The 18577-nt window shown below is 44.3% G+C and overlaps 1 protein-coding gene and 1 long non-coding RNA gene across 3 annotated transcripts in view; one reads left to right on the top strand and one right to left on the bottom strand.

The window, feature by feature from the left end:
- LOC121714755 (oxysterol-binding protein 2-like) overlaps positions 1–18577 on the bottom strand; it is a 765489-nt gene that overhangs the window by 216253 nt on the left and 530659 nt on the right. The gene's annotated exons all lie outside the window — the stretch shown is intronic.
- LOC121714779 lies at positions 5708–11689 on the top strand. 2 transcript variants are annotated; one of them, XR_006033431.1, is made up of 3 exons: positions 5708–5949; positions 6512–6597; positions 11518–11689. It is a non-coding gene; the product is annotated as an uncharacterized LOC121714779 (long non-coding RNA). The 2 variants fall into 2 exon arrangements; XR_006033430.1 differs by lacking the exon at positions 5708–5949 and adding an exon at positions 6242–6317 and having other exon boundaries at positions 11518–11686.

The following is an 18577-nucleotide window of genomic DNA, read 5'->3' as shown; positions in this document are numbered from 1 at the left end:
AACCATCTAATTTGATCATCATTCATTTCATTCTCAGATGTCAAGTGAAGCAGAGCTCGAACTGATTTATTAAGCTAGCAAAACTCGTCAAAAAGGTTATTGAACTGAACCGTCATTGACTCAACCACATAGTGAAAAGTGTTCACTATTTCAATACATTTCACTTCTGTAACCCTTGAAGTCATCTTACACTTCATATGTGTAACACATACACTGGTTGCCAGTTAAGTCACGCATCGCCTACAAGATCCTCCTGCTCACCTACAAATCTCTCCATGGACTCTCACCACAATACCTCACAGACCTCCTCCACCCCTACACTCAGTCACGCTCCCTGCGGTCCTCTGACAAGGACCTGCTGGCCACCCCCCGCACCAGGTTGCGGACTTTTGGGGGCAGGGCTTTCTCTGCAAACGCTCCCACACTCTGGAACAATCTACCAATCCATGTCCGCTCTGCCCCGTCCCTGCCCATGTTCAAAAAGCACCTCAAAACATTTCTTTTCACCAAGTCCTTTGACCCCTAACCCCCCACCCCAATTGTAAAGCGACTTTGGGCACTGTAATAAATGTGGGTTTTCTTTGTTTTGCAATTAGATATTTGCAATAAATACCAAAGCCTGCAAATTAACACAACCAGTTGTTTGGGCAAATGTAACAATCTTTATTATTAATTCATATGTAAACATTAATATGGATTTAAAATGTGCAGGGGGTTCACGGAAGCAAAGGCAGTAAATAGCAGCAGAGTAACCAGCTTCATTAAATTGTCACTCATTAAAGGTAGACGTTAAATCGCACACCGACACTGGCACACACATCACCCTATAAGAAGGCACTGCAAACTATTTAATCACTCCACTCTGAGAATTACACACACACCCACAACTGTCCAAGAGAAGTTACGATAACTCTGCATACACAACTGCCCCACTAAGCCCGTTATCATCCCCCCAATGCACTCCTAAGAACACATACACACACAAGCGCGCGCACACGCACACACATGCAGTAAAATGTTCACTTAACTAGCCGACCGGCGACACCCCCTCCTGGGGTCTGAGTTTGTGGCGCTGATTTCCGAGTTCCCAATGGAGCTGGACAGCGCAGACGTGGAGGGAGGACATATTGGCTCACCCCATGCCACGGAACACCAGACAGCAGACAGACGCGGCTCCCCACTCTACTAAGGCCCCGGCCCTGACTACATACAGGAGGCAGCAAACCTCCCCTCTTAACTCAGGAAGCGAATAACCCGGCTAGGCTACCTGTCTTCGTCGCCGGCAATCCTAAATGACTGCGAACGACACCCTCCCGCACCCAAGAGTGTCGAACAGCAGCCGTCAGGTGATCTCCCCTCTCGCTTCCCCCATTCCCCTTTTGTCAGTTCTGTTTCAGGTAACCCCAATCAGCCTCACCTGTTGCAGTTCATTCAATTAGTCCAAATTCAGTCCCAGCTGATTAACAATCCCCACAGTCCCACAATTCACTCACATCACACTTTCCCCCCCCTTGAAAAAAAAGGACTCGTCCCCGAGTCACCCCTTGGCCTGATGTTTTTTACTCAGTTTTTTACTCATGTTTTTTCTACAGTAGACAATGTCTCCCTCAACTTAGACACATAATTGTCCACAGAGGTAAAGGTCTCTTGAGGTCCAACCCCTAACATAACATCAATAGGCAAGACAATTTCCTGTCCAAACAACACTCTGTAGGGAGTGAAAGAGGTGCTAGCATGGACACTGCTACGATAAGCTAACATAACATAAGGCAAAATTCAATTAGCCCATCAGACTGGGGATGGTAAGGAGATGTCCTAGATTTATGCATGTGCAAAAGTTTACACAATTCTTTAAACAAAGTCGACTCAAAATTACGACCTTGGTCGGAGTGAAGGCTCCGAGGCACCCCAAACCAGCACACCCATTTCTCGGTCAACACTTTGGCCACAGTGGCCGCTTCTTGGTTTGGCAATGGAAAAGCCTTTGTCCACTTAGAGAAATAATCACCAATAACCAGTATATATTGATTCTTCCCCGGTGTCAGTGGTAAAGGACCAAGGATGTCAAGGGCTACTCGTTCAAAAGGCCTAGATGTAACTGATGGCTGCAAAGGTGCACACGGTTGCTTGCCCTGAGCCTTGCGGGAACCACAATCAACACATTCCCGCACCCACCCCCTGACATCCTCAAACCAGCCTGGCCAATAGAATCGGTCCTTAACCTTCCCCTGCAGTTTTTGCACCCCCAGATGACCTGCGGTGGAGACACTATGAAGCTGCTCTAACACTTTAGGCACCATTGCCCGAGGCAACACCACCTGCACCTGGGAAGCAGCATCTGAGTGAGCAGGCGGAATCCTTACTAATCTAGCCCCCCGTACTTCAAGCTGACCCCAGACAGGAGCATATTTTTGCAGATCGAGATCATCTGGCTTCAATCTACCATCAGCTTGTTTTTTATACTCAATTATCCGGCCCAACTCTCTATCAGCTATTTGTGCCTGACAGCTCATCCATTTCTACAGACCCTACATGGGACGGACACTCCTGCACTGCACAGACCTTTGGTTCGACCGCATCAGCCACTGCCTGAGGATTATGTGGATTCGACCGAGGCCTTTCCTCAAGGAAAGCAGGCAGCCTGGAAAGGGCATCAGCATTGCTATGCAATTTACCTGGGCGATGGACAATCTCATATTGAAAATTAGCAAGCTGCTCGACCCAGCGAGCCAGCTGTCCCTCCAAGCCCTGGAAATTGTGCAACCAGCGTAGTGAGTTATGATCGGTTCGCAATACAAAGGCCTTCCCCAACAAGTAATGTCGAAAATGCTTAGTGATAGTAACCATACTCAAAAGTTCCTTTTTTGTTGTGGCATATTTGCGTTCCTGCTTTGTAAGAGCTCTACTAGCATACGCCACCACACGCTCCAACCCACCATCCTCTTGGGATAACACTGCCCCAATCCCCACATCACTCGCGTCTGTATCCAAGACGAATGGCTTATTGGGGTCTGGATAAGCCAATACAGGAGCAGTGATTAAGCAAGTTTTTAGTCGATCAAAAGCGCTTTGACAGTTGTCACTCCATCGAAACCGCCTTCCCTTCTCTGTCAACTGGTGCAAAGGGCGAGCAATATCCGCAAATCCTCTCACAAAGCGTCTGTAATATGAAGCTAGCCCAAGGAAACTCCTGCACCTCAGTCTGACAAGTGGGAACAGGCCACTCCCTTACTGCCTGCACCTTAGCTGGATCTGGCATTACTCCTTCAGCGGAGATAACATGTCCGAGATAATGAACCTGTGTGGAAAATAGATCACATTTAGATGGCTTGACCTTCAAGTTAGCCTGCCGCAACTTCCCCAGAACACCATCCAGCCGTGTCAGATACTCATGGAAAGTGCGTCCAAAGACGATTATGTCATCTAAATAAACTAAACAAGTAGTCCACTGCAGATCAGCGAGTACAAGGTCCATCAGACGCTGAAAAGTGCTAGGCGCATTACAAAGGCCAAAACTTAGAACATTGAACTCGAACAACCCCTGGCGTGTGGCAAACGCGGTCTTAGGACCATACTTTGGGTCGACCTCGACCTGCCAATAGCCACTTACTAAATCTATAGTAGAAAACCAACACGCATGGCTTAGGCTATCCAAAGCATCGTCAATTCTGGGAAGGGGATACGCGTCCTTTCTAGTCACTTCATTGAGCTTCCTTTAGTCCACGCAAAATCTCAACCCGCCCCCTTTCTTCTTAACCAACACCACTGGTGCTGCCCACGGGCTACAAGAAGGGCTGATAATACCACCAGCAAGCATTTGCTTCAGATTGTCTGTCACCTCCTGCTGTAAGTGAAGTGGGACTCTGCGCGGGTGCATCTTAACTGGTTTGGAATCACCTGTATCAATCTCGTGTAGGGTCAGATGGGTCGTGCCTAAATCAGCCTCTCCCTGACTAAAGACTGCCATGTTGTTATGAAGCAAATCCCTAACAGCTTCCAACTGTCCAATGCACACTTTCTTCCCCTACACAACTCCCTGACATGTCATGATCCACTTCTACATCAGTAAATAAAGTGCCTACTTTCATTCCACTTTTTAACATTAAGCCATCATTAGTCACATTGATAACTCGAATGGGCAAGACACCTTGCTGGACCCTGCAAATAACTCGAGCTACCAAAATGTCACAATGTTTAGAGATGGAAGGAGAGGGCTCCAACATCTCTTGAGCATAATCTCCCCAACCACTTTGGAGCTGACCCAGAACAATGGCTTCACTGCGAGGGGGCACCACCGTATCGGCCTGAATAACAACCGGTTGCGGCTCCAAAGAGGGATTAAGATATATCAGAGGGAACGTCTGGCCCATTATTTGGCAGTGTTTATTGCGCAGATCAACCACCGCACCATACTGCGATAAAAAGTCAAACCCGAGCAAACTGTCTCTAGAGGGAACATCGGATACTAAAAACTCTGCAACCAGTGCAAGCGAACCAAGTTGACTCACAGTCTGCCAGCAACCAAACACATGCACCCCCCCCCCCCCCCATTAGCTGCCATACCTTTATACCCTTCCAGGTCACATCCCCCCTTAGTTATAGACAGCCAGAATTGCTTTGGAATAACAGAACGTGAAGCGCCAGTATCTACAAGTACAGGACAATCAAACCCACCTATTTTAGCGTTAAGGTAGCCGGAACCTCTCTTCAAAACGTCAAGGGCCATGGTAGATGCAGAAGAGGGGGCGAGCATTTGGCCCTCTGTGCGCGCCCCCTCTAGTTTCCCTGCAGATAAGGACAGTCCCGACGAATGTGGCAATTACACCCACATTCCCAGCATCCCCCATTACGATCTGTACCCCATCTAGAAGATGACACAGGTGGTTTAGATGAACGCAGAAATGGAGTTGACTCTGGTGGTGTTGAAGTGGGGATAGAGCCACTAGGACTGACTACCGCTTTCACAGCAGTTTGCAGCGATTTCACTTCCTGCCATAGGCCCTCTACAACCCCCAGCAGGGAATCAATTCGCTCATCACTGGCAGACCTTTCCACAACCCCACGTACTCTACAATCAAGTGCCAACGCCCCACCCTCTAGACCCCTAATGAGATCCAGCTCAGCAGCTAGGTTGATAGCATCCTCTAGTGTTGCTGGTTTAGAACTACGCAAGCTCACACGCAAATCCCCATTTCCCACATTCGCAATGAAATGATCCTTGGCCAGTAGATCTTGAGTGGTAAGATCGGCAGAGGGATACGCTTTAACAACTAGTCGTCTAAGTGACATGCCAAATTCTCTAATTGTCTCATTGTGTAGTCTCTTACTGGAAGAGAAACTAGCCCGGTTCCAATCAGCACCATCACAGGGATCTAAGCACCTACCCATAGCATCTCTTAAAGGAACACGCCACCCAATGTCAGTAGTAATATATGTTCTTACCTTAACTTTCACGAGTTGAGTCATACCTCTCCCGTGTCGGTACGTGCACTTAAATGCTCTGGTGCGCGGCTGGACTGTGTTAGCATGTTGCTATGCTAGCGGGCTTTGCCGTAACTAGCCGTAGAAGTAATCAAAAATCCACGTTTTCCCGACTTAAATACAGTTGCACGAGTAGTTGATAGAAATGTCTACGGCCACGCAACATGAAACGTGGCGATTTTCCAAGCGAATAAACAGGAGAACTACAATGTGTGGCGCAATAGCACTTGGGAGTACTTCGACCTAGCGTAGTAGTATTGTTAACACCTAATTGTAGATCCCATCCACCACAGAGTTTAGAATCCATGCTGGATCGACCCTCAGCCTCTCCATCCCCTCTGAGCGAGAGAGAGGCACACACACTAGAGATGCGCTGATGGGCTATTATTTCAACCATAACTGCATAGCAAAACTTCACATCCAATCGACAATTTCGTGGTGCTTTCAATAGTATTGAAGACTGTTTTGGTGAGTTTCACTTTATTTCCTAAAGTAAAAGTGTAGGCTATCTGTAATACTGAGTTCAATGAAGATATTACAGAACATGCTAGCTGCTAACTGTATAAAACCATCACCATTACCCAAATACAGCTCAGTTCTGTAAGTGTTTTTATTTTTTTCTGATGTTTTTATGTTAGAAAGGGAAATGTGTTTAAGATTATTCCCTATCTTTTGACATTTCGTGGATTATTTTACGGTTAAATAACGTTATGTTAACTTAGCGTTTTGTGAGACCGTTTGGTATTGCCATGGCGATGCAGTCAGTGGCGAGGGAAATGGCATGTACTAACGTTATTTACTGAGTGTTTTATTTACTTTTATGGCCTGTTGTGCAGGTGAGTTTATCAGTTTTCTTTCTATGATACAGACAGTTAGCTGTGCACTTCATCTCTCCCTGAGTGTTGGTGACACGCCCATTTTTGGGCCTGTCCTGTGCTGTGTATGAACATGAACCAGAAAAATAAAGTGTCTAATACTGTATCTGTAAGCGTTTGCCTGAAATTTGATCACAAATTCAATCTTATTATAGAAGCGATCATGAAATGGAAGCCAGGGCTGGAAGAGGAGGTGGAGCTCCTAAAACATGCCCCTGCAGCCCACACCAAAAGTTTAAAGGTGAGTTGAAACAAGAGAGGCAAATATCCCTCCAAATCAATTATACGAACATGCCGACTATTAGAGAACCTGTCCTAAAATTATCATATTTTTGTACACCACCTCAAAATGATATGCAGATCCATGCCCTACTTTTTAAGCTTGTTCACAAGACGTGGTTACTCGTCTTCATCTTCAAGCCAAACAATAACCATGGCGGCTTGACGCCATCTACATGACGCTGTTTTTTTTTTTTTAAACCGGTTATTATTTTCCCCTGTCATGATTTATGTGCACAATGTATCAGCCTTTTGTGGCCAAGTTACTGAAGCACACCATTAGCTTAACTTAGTTAAACATTAGCTAAGCTTACTACAACCTATGACTGACTGACACATGTTAATGTTTTCTCCAGTGGTACTCAGACCTAATGCAATAAGTAGGGTCAGTGGATCTTCTGGCCAATCGATTTCCGTTTCGGAAATGAAAATTAACAAAACATAAAACAAAGGATTATTTGATTTCCGTTTTAAAATACAAAATCGAAAAACGAGAATCAAGTCGTTTTCCGTTTTCCTAATCGGTTTCAAAACATCAAAATACAAATACCGAAATTAGTCTTAAATTTCGACGATCATTATTCAATGAAGCCTATTCGCTAGAGGCCCTAGAAGCTCGCATCATAGTCTTAGGCTAACTTGGTAAAAAATACCTGTTAGATATGGCGGCCTTGGGAAGTGTTGCGAGGGATATAGAAGAGATGGTTAAAAAGGACATGTCTTATGCAGAAAACACTTTAAATAACTTTTGTTCACAAAGAGGTTAGTCTGAGAGGAGCATCCGATGATTTTGCACCCAGCATAATTAGGCATCCACTAACTCGGGACCACCTGGGAACTACTGTAAGGTGGCAAAAGCAGTTTGCGAGGTAGCCTAGGCCTTAGGGGATGCCAGGCCTGCGGTCATGTAGCCTACCATGCCTACTGTATGCAATCACTCATTTTACTTTGATGTATTTATTAGGTTGGTCCAACATACAGTACCTCAGAATTATTGACACCTCTGCTAAAGTTGACTAAAAAGAGGAATGTAAATCTTTTGGAAATTGATCTTAATGCCTTAAGTAAAAAAAAAAAGGAAATATTTAACCTATAAGGACATCAATTTTCTTTGTGAATGATTAATGTATCATAAATAACTAAATTTTCTTCATTAAAATAGGGTCATAAGCATTGGCACCCCTATGTTACATTCCCATAGAGACAGGTAGATTTTTATTTTTAAAGGCCAGTTATTTCATGGATCCAGTATACTATGCATCCTGATAAAGTTCCCCTGGCCTTTGGAATTAAAATAGCTCCTAATCATCACATACCCTTCACCATACAGATTGGCATGGTTTTATTTCAGTTAGCCTATTATAGCTGGTTTGATTTGCATTGAGCTCAATGAGCATCAATCATCCATAGTGTCTATTTGTTTACTGCTACTGCTCTACTATTACTATTCTACTGCTCTTCATCCGGCACTTATTCTTAATAGGCCTACTATTATAATGTTACTGTTTCTGCACTACGATGGTACTGTTACCACACTGCACATAGCTGTACATACTGTACATATCTGTTTATATGGTTCATACTAAATATCCATATTTATTCAGTTTTTCTGTAATATATTCTGTTAATGCACTGCATATATCTATATTGTTCTTACTACTATAATGTATACTGCCACTACATTGCACATATCTGTACATGATGTTCATACATTGTTCATATTACAGCCATATTTATTCTGCTCTTATAAGGTTACTGCTAATACACTGCACATACTTATATTTAATTTATACTACTCTAAACCACCTTCTGAAAATAACTGTATACTACTGTCTACACTGCACTATATATTTTCTTCTGGTTAGACACAAACTGCATTTCATTGTCTCTGTTGTACTCTGCACAATGACAATAAAGTTTAATCGAATCTAATATAATCTAATCTGAGAGAAAGTGGAATAGAACATTATGTCCAATATTCCAATATATGGTTTAATGTTCTACATTTCTCATTAGTGAGTCACTTTGATACTAAAAGTATGATTCTATGTAATGACTGTATGATATCTGTACTGTCCCTGTGTATATCTGTGTGTGACTGTGTTTAGAGATATTGCAGTGTTTCACTGTTCTGTATGGCTGCGTCTATCTGCTCCGGATTGCCAGGCTGCCACTAATCAGGGTCTGATTCAGTGTAGTCCACGTGAGATGGGATGACCAACACCATCTCCCGTCAGCCTGGAAGGATACTTAAACCCTAAATATTTCCTTGTCTAGTTAGAGCAGCTGATGGATCTTTAGGTGAAGTCATGCTGTCTCTCCCTTGATGTGCATCATTGTAAATAAACTCTGTTCCTGATTTTTCATACTATTGGTCTGACTGGGTCTCTTAAATCTATGGTATCAAAATTACCATCAAATCAAGCATCTGAGCATCAAATCTGAGCATCAAACCAGGAGTCCTTATCTATAAGTTGGATATTTTCTCATTTTTCTACTGGCATCAACTTTAGCAGAGGTGCCAATAATTCTGAGGTACTGTATGTTGGACCAACCTAATAAATACATCAAAGTAAAATGAGTAAAATGATTGCATACAGTATAGGCTACGTGACTGCAGTAGGCCTGGCATCCCCTAGGGCCTAGGCTACCTCACAAACTGCGCCACCTCAGTTTCCAGGTGGTCCCGAATTAGTGGATGCCTAATTATGCTGGGTGCAAAATCGTAGGATGCTCCTCAGAGTTCCTCTTTGTGAACCAAAGTTATTTGTTAAAGTGTTTGGGATTTCTGCATAAGACATGTCCTTTTTAACCATCTCTTCTATATCCCTCGCAACACTTTCCAAGGCCGCCATATCTAACAGGTAGCCTATTTTTACCAAGTTAGCCTAAGACTATGATGCGAGCTTCTGGGTAGCCTAGGCTACTCAGATTAGCCTAAGACTAGGCTTCATTGAATAATGACGACTAATTTCGATATTTGTATTTTGATGTTTTGAAACCGATTAGGAAAACGGAGAATGACTTAATTCTCGTTTTTCGATTTTGTATTTTAAAACGGAAATCAAATAATCCCTCGTTTTTTGTTTTGTTAATTTTCATTCCCGAAACGGAAATCGATTGGCCAGAAGATCCACTGACCAAGTAGGCCTAAGCATTTGAAATTCCACATAAGTCACATACCTTGAAAATGAACTTTAGTACTTTAACAGCTGAATGGAAAACCGAATTGCATGTAGTCTCCTTATTTCATGCGACAGCTTAACAAACTGTTTCAACAATGTTTTGTCTTCTACGCGAATTAGGCCTAAATGTGAAGCCTCTGCACGGCCGCGGCGCCATCGACTGGTCTGGCAGATGCACTACAGCACTTTTAGCCGCTTTCACCTCTGTGTGTGCACGCAAGTTTTTTCCTTACCGGTAGGCTAAAGGTGTGAAAGCGGTAAGAGGAAATACACCCGATGGTTTTGTGTAGACATAGCCCAATTCTAGGCGAGACCTCTTTGTTCAACAAGCTACAAAACTCCAAAACAATGAAGCTTATAGCCAAAAACGCATGAAATCACAGGGCGCAGCGGAGATGTCTTGTTCCGCCCTGAAGGGACTTATTTTCACAGTAATGACCGGCGTTCTATACATTATCCCGCTTATTATACGGCTACTTGCCAAAACGAAATAATAAACTCCCCACGATATGACTTTAGCCTACATAACCTAGCCTATTTGTTACCGTTCATCGTGGCATTTGCTGAGAAACAAATAGTTTGCAACACACGCTGCTGAACTTAAATCAAACATTCTTTAGAACACAGCTGATCAACCGTCTGCTTTCACGTTTGAATGAAGTTCCAGTCCTTGCGTAGTGATATGAAAGACATTAATCAGAAGCACAAAACCTGTTGCCATTGACAGCGGTGTAACTATCCACTGGCTATAGCTTAAATTCATTGACTCCACGTCTCATACTGATGTCCAATTCCAATTTTATTTGCTGTTGGAACACCGTGAAAACTAAGACATACAAAGACAAATATACAACAACAGTTTTACACATAACATCACAACAAGAAACATACAATCAATCTTTAAAATACGATACATATAAAATAGTTCATTACCGTGTGCGCCTGATAGCCAGCAGTAGAATTCAGTTCAACTTCACATACAACTTAGAATCACGTACATGCGGCCTTATTCTTAGTCCATTCTGAACGCTAACGCGTCCGGGTCAAATAAGGAAAGGTCACGTGAACACACCCGCCCAAGTACAAATTAAACATGATAAATTTACATGAATTGCATAATCCAAATACAATGACTCAATTCACACAATATTCAATGATACATTCAAATAAAATCTCTTATTTCCTCTTATGCTTCAACTGACCTTCCAGCGTCAGCTACAAGCGGTCATTAAATGCTTTGCCGGTGATTTATGTAGATTTAACATAGGCGCGACCATTTCACTCTCACACTCGCGTTATATCAACGCATTTACAATCCTCAATGCTTCTAACGAGCACAGACTGATAACAGTATGAACTAAACTTAACAAAGGAGCAGTATCAATACTTACAGGTAGGTTATCTGAACGTACACAGTTATAATAATAATATTAAGACAGAAACACCATCCGCATCTCCAGTCCACTGCTCCGTTATTCCCGCGACTTGGTAGCCTACCGTCGGCGCCGGCATCCTCACACTTGATCTAGGCTACAAGTGCAAGGATGAAGGAATGACCCAGCAGCAGCAAAAAAGTCTAGCGTAACCAGCTATTGGCATATCCTATTTAAGTTTTGACTAAATGTAAAATGACTGTTGACTGAATGTAAAATTAATATAAATGCACTCACCTGTTCTCTTTTATTTGTTCTTCACAGGGTCGGATGGAACAGCAGGTGGAAGACCATCCGCAAAATTGAATTTCCACATTATTTTAAATAAAATATCATTTATATTTGTTAGTGTACAGCTGTCTTTTCTTTTGAATAGGCTCAACATTAGCAACAGCCAGTCAAAATGCAGGTAAAATATGAATACAAGGATACAAGGAAGTTTATTGTCACATGCATATAGTTACTGGAAGTAAGAAATGCAGTGAAATTATGTCTGGTGTCAGCCTATTTGTGCAAAGTGGGGGGGTAAAAAGTGCAGTAGAAGAGGGGTTTAGTAGATTAAGTGGCAAGGGCTGCATAAGAAAGGTGGGGGAGGATTGGAATGGGGGGGGGGGGGCACCAACAAGTGATATGAAAGACATTAATCAGAAGCACAAAACCCGTTGCCATTGACAGCGGTCATTAAATGCTTTGCCGGTGATTTATGTAGATTTAACATAGGCCCGAACGTTGGGAAGGCCCATTCATGTGAATGGAATGTTCTGCAGCACTCTGAAGAGCCGTGTAATAAATGTGCATACCGTATACCGAACTCACACTATACAAAGTCAGTATAGTGTGAGTTCAGAGTTCGGATGGCCTGGGGATAAAAACTTCTCCTGAGTCTCTCAGTTCTGGCTTTGTGACTACATAGGCGTCTTCTTGATTTCAGCGGTAGGAATAATCCATTGTTAGGATGAGAAGAGTCCTTCAGAATCTTTTGGGCTCTTAGGAGTACTCTTCTGGAATAGATATCTTGTAGAGCAGGGAGTTGAGTTCTTATAGTACGTTCAGCTGAGCGCACTACTCTCTGCAGAGTACTACAATCTCTAACTGTGGAGTTCCCATACCAGGTGATGATGCTACCAGTTAGAACACTCTCAACCGCTGAAGTGTAGAAGGCCTTCATGATGGATGTAGAAACTTTGAATTTCCTTAGCTGACGAAGGAAGTAGAGTCGTTGTCTGGACTTCTTCAGAACATATTGAGTGTTAACAGTCCATGTTAGGTCTTCAGTAATGTGGACACCAAGGTATTTAAAACTTGTGACTCTCTCTACAGGTTGCCCGCTGATCATTAGTGGGGTGTAACTGTAGTTCTGCTGCTGCCTTCTGTAATCCACTACCATTTCCTTGGTTTTATTGATATTCAGTGTAAAAACTGTTAGATTGACACCACTGTGCCACCTCATCAACCTGATCCAAGTAGAGCTGTTCATTGTTGTTACTAATCAGGCCCAAGATCACTGTGTCATCTGCAAACTTGATGATGGAGGTATGACTACTGTTGGCTTTGCAGTCATGTGTATAGATGTTGTACAGCAGTGGACTCAAAACACAGCCTTGGGGAGCACCAATGCTGATGGTTAATGAGTCAGATGTCAGACCCCCCACTCTAACCACTTGTGAACGGTTGGTGAGGAAGTCAAATATCCAGTGACACAGGGTGGTGTTCAGTCCTAAGGCCTTCATCTTTGTGACCAAGGTGAGAGGTACTATCGTGTTGAATGCTGAACTAAAGTCAATGAACAGCATCCTCACATAATTCCCATTCCCCTCCTACAGGTGAGTTAATGTGGTGTGCATGAGGTTTGAGATGGCATCCTCTGTAGACCTGTTGGCTTTGTAAGCAAATTGGAGGGGGTCGAAGGAGGCAGGGAGGGATGAGCAGATAATGTTTTTCACAAGCTTCTCAAAACACTTCATCACTGTAGACATCAGTGCTACTGGGCGGTAGTCATTCAGACATGATGGACTTTTGTTTTTCGGTACTGGAACAATAAAGTCCAAAGTCAAAGTCAAAGTCAGCTTTATTGTCAATTTCTTCACATGTTCCAGACATACAAAGAGATCGAAATTACGTTTCTCACTATCCCACGGTGAAGACAAGACATATTTTTCCAATTTAAGTCCACAGACAAACATAACATTCAAGTAAACAAAAAAGTAAGTAAATAAGTAAATAAGAGGGCACATATAATAATGAAAAAATAAGAGCAGCAAAATTTGGTTGAAATTGTGCATAGACAGTCAATAAAATACTAGTGCAAAGTCAGGCCAATAAAAGGCTTGGGTAGTTCTGTTTGACCTAAGTAATAAAGAAAGTGGCATAGTGGTGCAAGTTATGTAAGAGCAGCAGAAGTGTTGTGTTTTCAGGACAACAACACCAAGTTGTAAAGTGTGCAAGTGTGCAAGTGGAGTAGTGCAGGCGGCCATTGTGGGTCCAATGTCCAGGATGTTATGTAGCTGAAGGTGGAGGGGGGAGAGGAGGGAGAGAGTTCAGCATCCTTACAGCTTGGTGTATGAAGCTGTTGGTGAGTCTGGTAGTGCGGGAGCGCAGGCTTCTGTACCTCTTCCCAGAGGGCAGTAGATCAAACAGATTGTGAGCGGGGTGACTTGCATCACTCACAATTTTGGTCACCTTGCGGGTGAGGTGGGTGGTGTAAATGTCCTTCAGGGAGGGGAGTGAAGCACCAATGATCCTTCCAGCTGTGTTCACTATGCGCTGTTGTATTCAGTGCAGCTTCCGCCCCACACAGCGATACAGCTGGAGAGGATGCTCTCAATGGTGCCTCGGTAGAATGTGGTCATGATGGCTGGTGGAGCACTTGCTCGCCTGAGTTTCCGCAGGAAGTACAGGCGGCGCTGAGCTCTCTTCGCCAGTGATGCAGTGTTGGTGGTCCAGGAGAGGTCTTCACTGATGTGCACCCCCAGGAATTTGGTGCTGCTCGCTCTCTCCACCACAGCACCGTCGATGGTCAGTGGCAGGTGTTGGGTGTGACCTCTCCGGAAGTCAACAACAATCTCTTTGGTCTTGCTGACGTTCAGCAGGAGGTTGTTGTCCCTGCACCACGTGGTCAGATGGTCGACCTCCAACCTGTATTGAGTCTCGTCGCCCTTGGTGATGAGACCCACCAGAGTTGTGTCGTCAGCAAATTTCACTATGTGATTGTTGCTGTAGGTTGCAGTGCAGTCATGCGTCAGCAGGGTGAAGAGCAGCGGACTGAGCACGCAGCCTTGGGGGGCCCCTGTGCTCAGTGTGATGCTGCTTGAGGTATTGTTGCCAACACGTACTACTTGGGGCCTCTGACAGAGGAAGTCCAGTAGCCAGTTGCAGAGGTAGGTACTGAGTCCCAGTTTGTCAAGTTTGCAGATGAGTTGTTGTGGTATTATGGTGTTGAATGCAGAACTGAAGTCTATAAACAGCAATCTCACATATGAGTCTCTTTTTTCCAGGTGGGTGAGGGCTGGGTGGAGGGCAGAGCAGATTGCATCCTCTGTAGACCACTTGGCTCGGTATGCAAACTGGAAGGGGTCCAGGGTGGGGGGGAGAATGGCTTTGATATGTGACATGACAAGCCGCTCAAAGCACTTCATGATGATGGGTGTCAGTGCCACAGGGCGGTAGTCATTGAAGCAGGATGGAGCAGTTTTCTTCGGCACAGGTATGATGGTGGCAGCTTTGAAACATGATGGGACGATGGCTTGCTTCAGGGAAGTGTTAAAGATGTCTGTGAAGACATCCTTAAGCTCCCCTGCGCAGTCCTTCAGTGCACGACCTGGGATGTTGTCTGGACCTGTTGCCTTACGGGTGTTGATAGCAGCAAGTGTCCTCTTCACGCTGTCGGCAGAGAGGCACAGGGGCTGCTCATGTAGAGGGGGATGGGTCTTCTGTGGGCAGGTGCTGTTTTGTGCTTCAAAGCGAGCAAAGAAGCGGTTCAGGTTGTTGAGCAGAGGGATGTTGCTCTCACAGCTCTGTGGCGCGGGCTTGTAGTCCGTGAGGGCCTGAATGCCCTGCCATAGGCTTTGTGCGTTCCTGCTGTCTTTGAAGTGGGTGGTTATCTTGTGAGTGTATTCCTTTTTTGCTTCCTTGATGCCACGGGACAGGTTGGCTCTCGCTGTTTTCATGCCAGCTTCATCCCCAGCTCTGTAGGCTTTGTCTCTGGCCCTCAGCAGCCTGAGGACATCCCCTGTCAGCCATGGCTTCCAGTTAGCCCGAGTGATGATGTCTTTTGTGTGGGTCACATCATCGATGCACTTGGTGATGTAAGAGGTTACAGTGTCTGTATACTCCTCTATGTCTGTCCGGTTGTTGTAAGTGGCTGCCTGCTTAAACATTTCCCAGTCTGTTGTGTCAAAGCAGTCTTGAAGAGCATCGGAGGCTCCCTCAGGCCACACTTTTACCTGCTTACGAACCGGTTTGTTCGCTTTTACCCTTTGTCTGTATGCGGGCATTAGCATAACAGTGATATGGTCTGAAAGTCCAATGTGGGGGAGGGGGGTGGCTTTGTATGCTCCTTTGTGTGTAGTGTAGACCAGGTCCAGGATGTTATCTCCTCTTGTTGGAAAATCAACATGCTGGTGTTGATAACAGACTGCTTGAGGCAAGTAGGAACTGTCTCTTGAGCCAATGATGTGTTAAAGATATAAGTGAACACAGGAGCTAACTGAGCAGCGCAGGATTTCAAAACCCTGTTAGAAATTCCATCCGGTCCAGCAGCTTTTCTACAATTAACCCTCCTAAAGGCATTGCTCACATCGACCTCAGAGACACAGAAAGGTGCATCCTCATTTGCTTCACATGCTGCAGCTAGTGCAAGATAGTCTGTGCTTTTCATGTCAAAGCGAGCATAAAAAGCATTAAGTTCATCAGGGAGGGCTTTACTCACATTCATCATAGGAGGGGACTTTCTTTCAAAGCCAGTGATGGTTCGGAGTCCTTTCCACACTCGTGTTGGATCACCCTCCAAGAAATCAGCTTCAACTCTGTCTCTATAGCGCCGCTTAGCATCTTTAATAGCTCTACGTAAACTATAAGATGCTGCTTTGTAATCAGTCATATCCCCTGAAATAAGCCCAGCATTATAAGTCATGGTGCGTGTCTTTAATGCCGTTCTCACTTCTCTATCCACCCATGGCTTCTGGTTAGGGAAGCTTCGGATCTTTACAGTTGGGATGATGGAATCAGTTAGCATATTGATGTAACTCAATGATACTTCCGTAAACTCATTGATGTCAGCAGAGTTCGTCTTGAACATCTCCCAGTCAACGTTGCTAAGGGCGTCCTGTAGCCTGGCTTCCGATTGGTCAGTCCAGCACTTGACCTCCTTCATCACTGGGGGGTCCGTCCGACTTCTCTGTTTGTACATAGGCAGTAGGAAAACAGCGGCATGATCTGATTTTCCGAAAGCTGGTAGAGACTTCGCTTTGTAACTGTTCTTGAACTGTGTGTAGCAGTGATCCAGTGTGTTGTCACCACGTGTAGGGAAGTGAATGCGTTGAATAAATTCAGGCATGGACCGGTTCAGATGTACTTGATTGAAATCACCGGCCACAATAAGCGCAGCTTCAGGGTGCGTGTGTTGTTGTCTATTTAACACTTCTTACAATTCTGAAACCGCAGCATCTGTGTTGGCTTGTGGAGGAATGTAGACAGCGTTGAATATTACCGAAGTAAACTCACGGGGCAGGTGGAAGGGTCGACAGACGATCGCTAGATGTTCTAGATGAGGCGAGCAGGACTTTGAGAGAACGGTGACATTTCTAGGATCACACCACTTGCTGTTCGTCATGATGCAAACACCGCCACCTTTCGATTTTCCAGATTCCTCAGTCCTGTCAGAGCGAGCAGCAGAGAAAAACTCCATCGGAGTGATGGAACAGTCCGGTACAAGTTCAGTTAGCCATGTCTCAGTAAAGCATAGAATGTTACAGTCCCTGATGTCTCTATGAAACTGTATCCTCGCTCTTAGTTCATCCATCTTGTTCACAAGAGACTGGACATTGGCTAGGAGAATGCTAGGCAGTGGAGGCCTATGAGCTTTATTCCTCAATCTGTTACGGGCCCCGGCTCGTTTTCCTCTGTGTTTTTTTCCTTCTGCACCGAGATGCGTCTCCATGGTTCCCTGATGCATCTCGGAGAATCTCAGTCGGCCAGGTAGAAACGTTGATTAAAACATCCCGAAACAAAAAAGGCAATTCAAATGTGGCTTGTCTAGGCTATCTCAAATTTTGTGTGTGGCAGTCATAAATTGATACTTGTTAGTGTACAGCTGTCTTGAATAAGCTTGGGGTCAACATTAGCAACAGCCACCAGCCAAATGCAGGTATATGAATGTGGCTTGTCTATTTTCAGACAACTAGATTTTGTGGATTCTATAAAGGGCAAATGAGGACTGCACATGCAGAACCGCCTTAACGTGCTGGCGACATTATGGCAACTTTTTTCAAGAAGGTTGCTACAATGTCGCCAGTATGTCTTTTGGTTGCCGCGACGTGCCGGTTACGTACGAGAAACGTTGCCAAGATATGTTGCAGCAACGAAATCGCGTCTTTCACCCGCACGTATCGGCAACGTTAGAACTTACGTTGTGGCAACGTTTGGTCATAAAGTTACGTAACTGCGTTAGCTGGGAAGCTAGCTAACAGTAGCCTATCACTGCCACGAACGTTAACATTACTGAACGTATGTTTGTCAGTCTACTGTTAAACAACTCCATGAGGTGGTCATGGTTTCCGAGTGTGTTGCGCTAATATTTTGTCTCATGGGGGATTTTTAATGTTTGTCAACATTATTCACTGATAATGGTTTGTGAAAGTCTTGATACAAAGTTCTGTAAATAGCAGTGATTAATTCACTCTTTTTCTTTCTTTGATTGACAGGGCTGACCCCCAAATGGACCGTGGAATCTAGCTGCCTTCATGGAAGTAACTTTCACATGGTGCTTCTAGAGTAGGCTATCCGTTCAAAAATAAAGTAAACTGTCAAATAAATAATTATGTCGAACTGTTTTATTTCATTGCATGACTATTGTTGTCCATTTTCTCTCAATGCAACCCAAATACTGGGTTTGGAAAACCTGACAACTGGTAATTTTAACTAGCAGCTGTTGATGTAACCCAGTGGTTTGGGTTGAATCTATACCCAATATACTGTGTGAATTTTACTCAACATTTATATAGTTACAACCCAGCACATCGGTTACCTTTACCCAGTCTATTGTGCCATTTTAACTAACGTTGTGTTGATATAACCCAGTGTTTTGGGTTAGAATCATACCCAATCT

The sequence above is a fragment of the Alosa sapidissima genome, chromosome 8 (genome assembly GCF_018492685.1).
Source record: "Alosa sapidissima isolate fAloSap1 chromosome 8, fAloSap1.pri, whole genome shotgun sequence".
NCBI lineage: Eukaryota > Metazoa > Chordata > Actinopteri > Clupeiformes > Clupeidae > Alosa > Alosa sapidissima.
The sequence above is the reverse complement of the archived record's forward strand: the minus strand, read 5'-3'. Positions and strand labels throughout refer to the sequence as shown.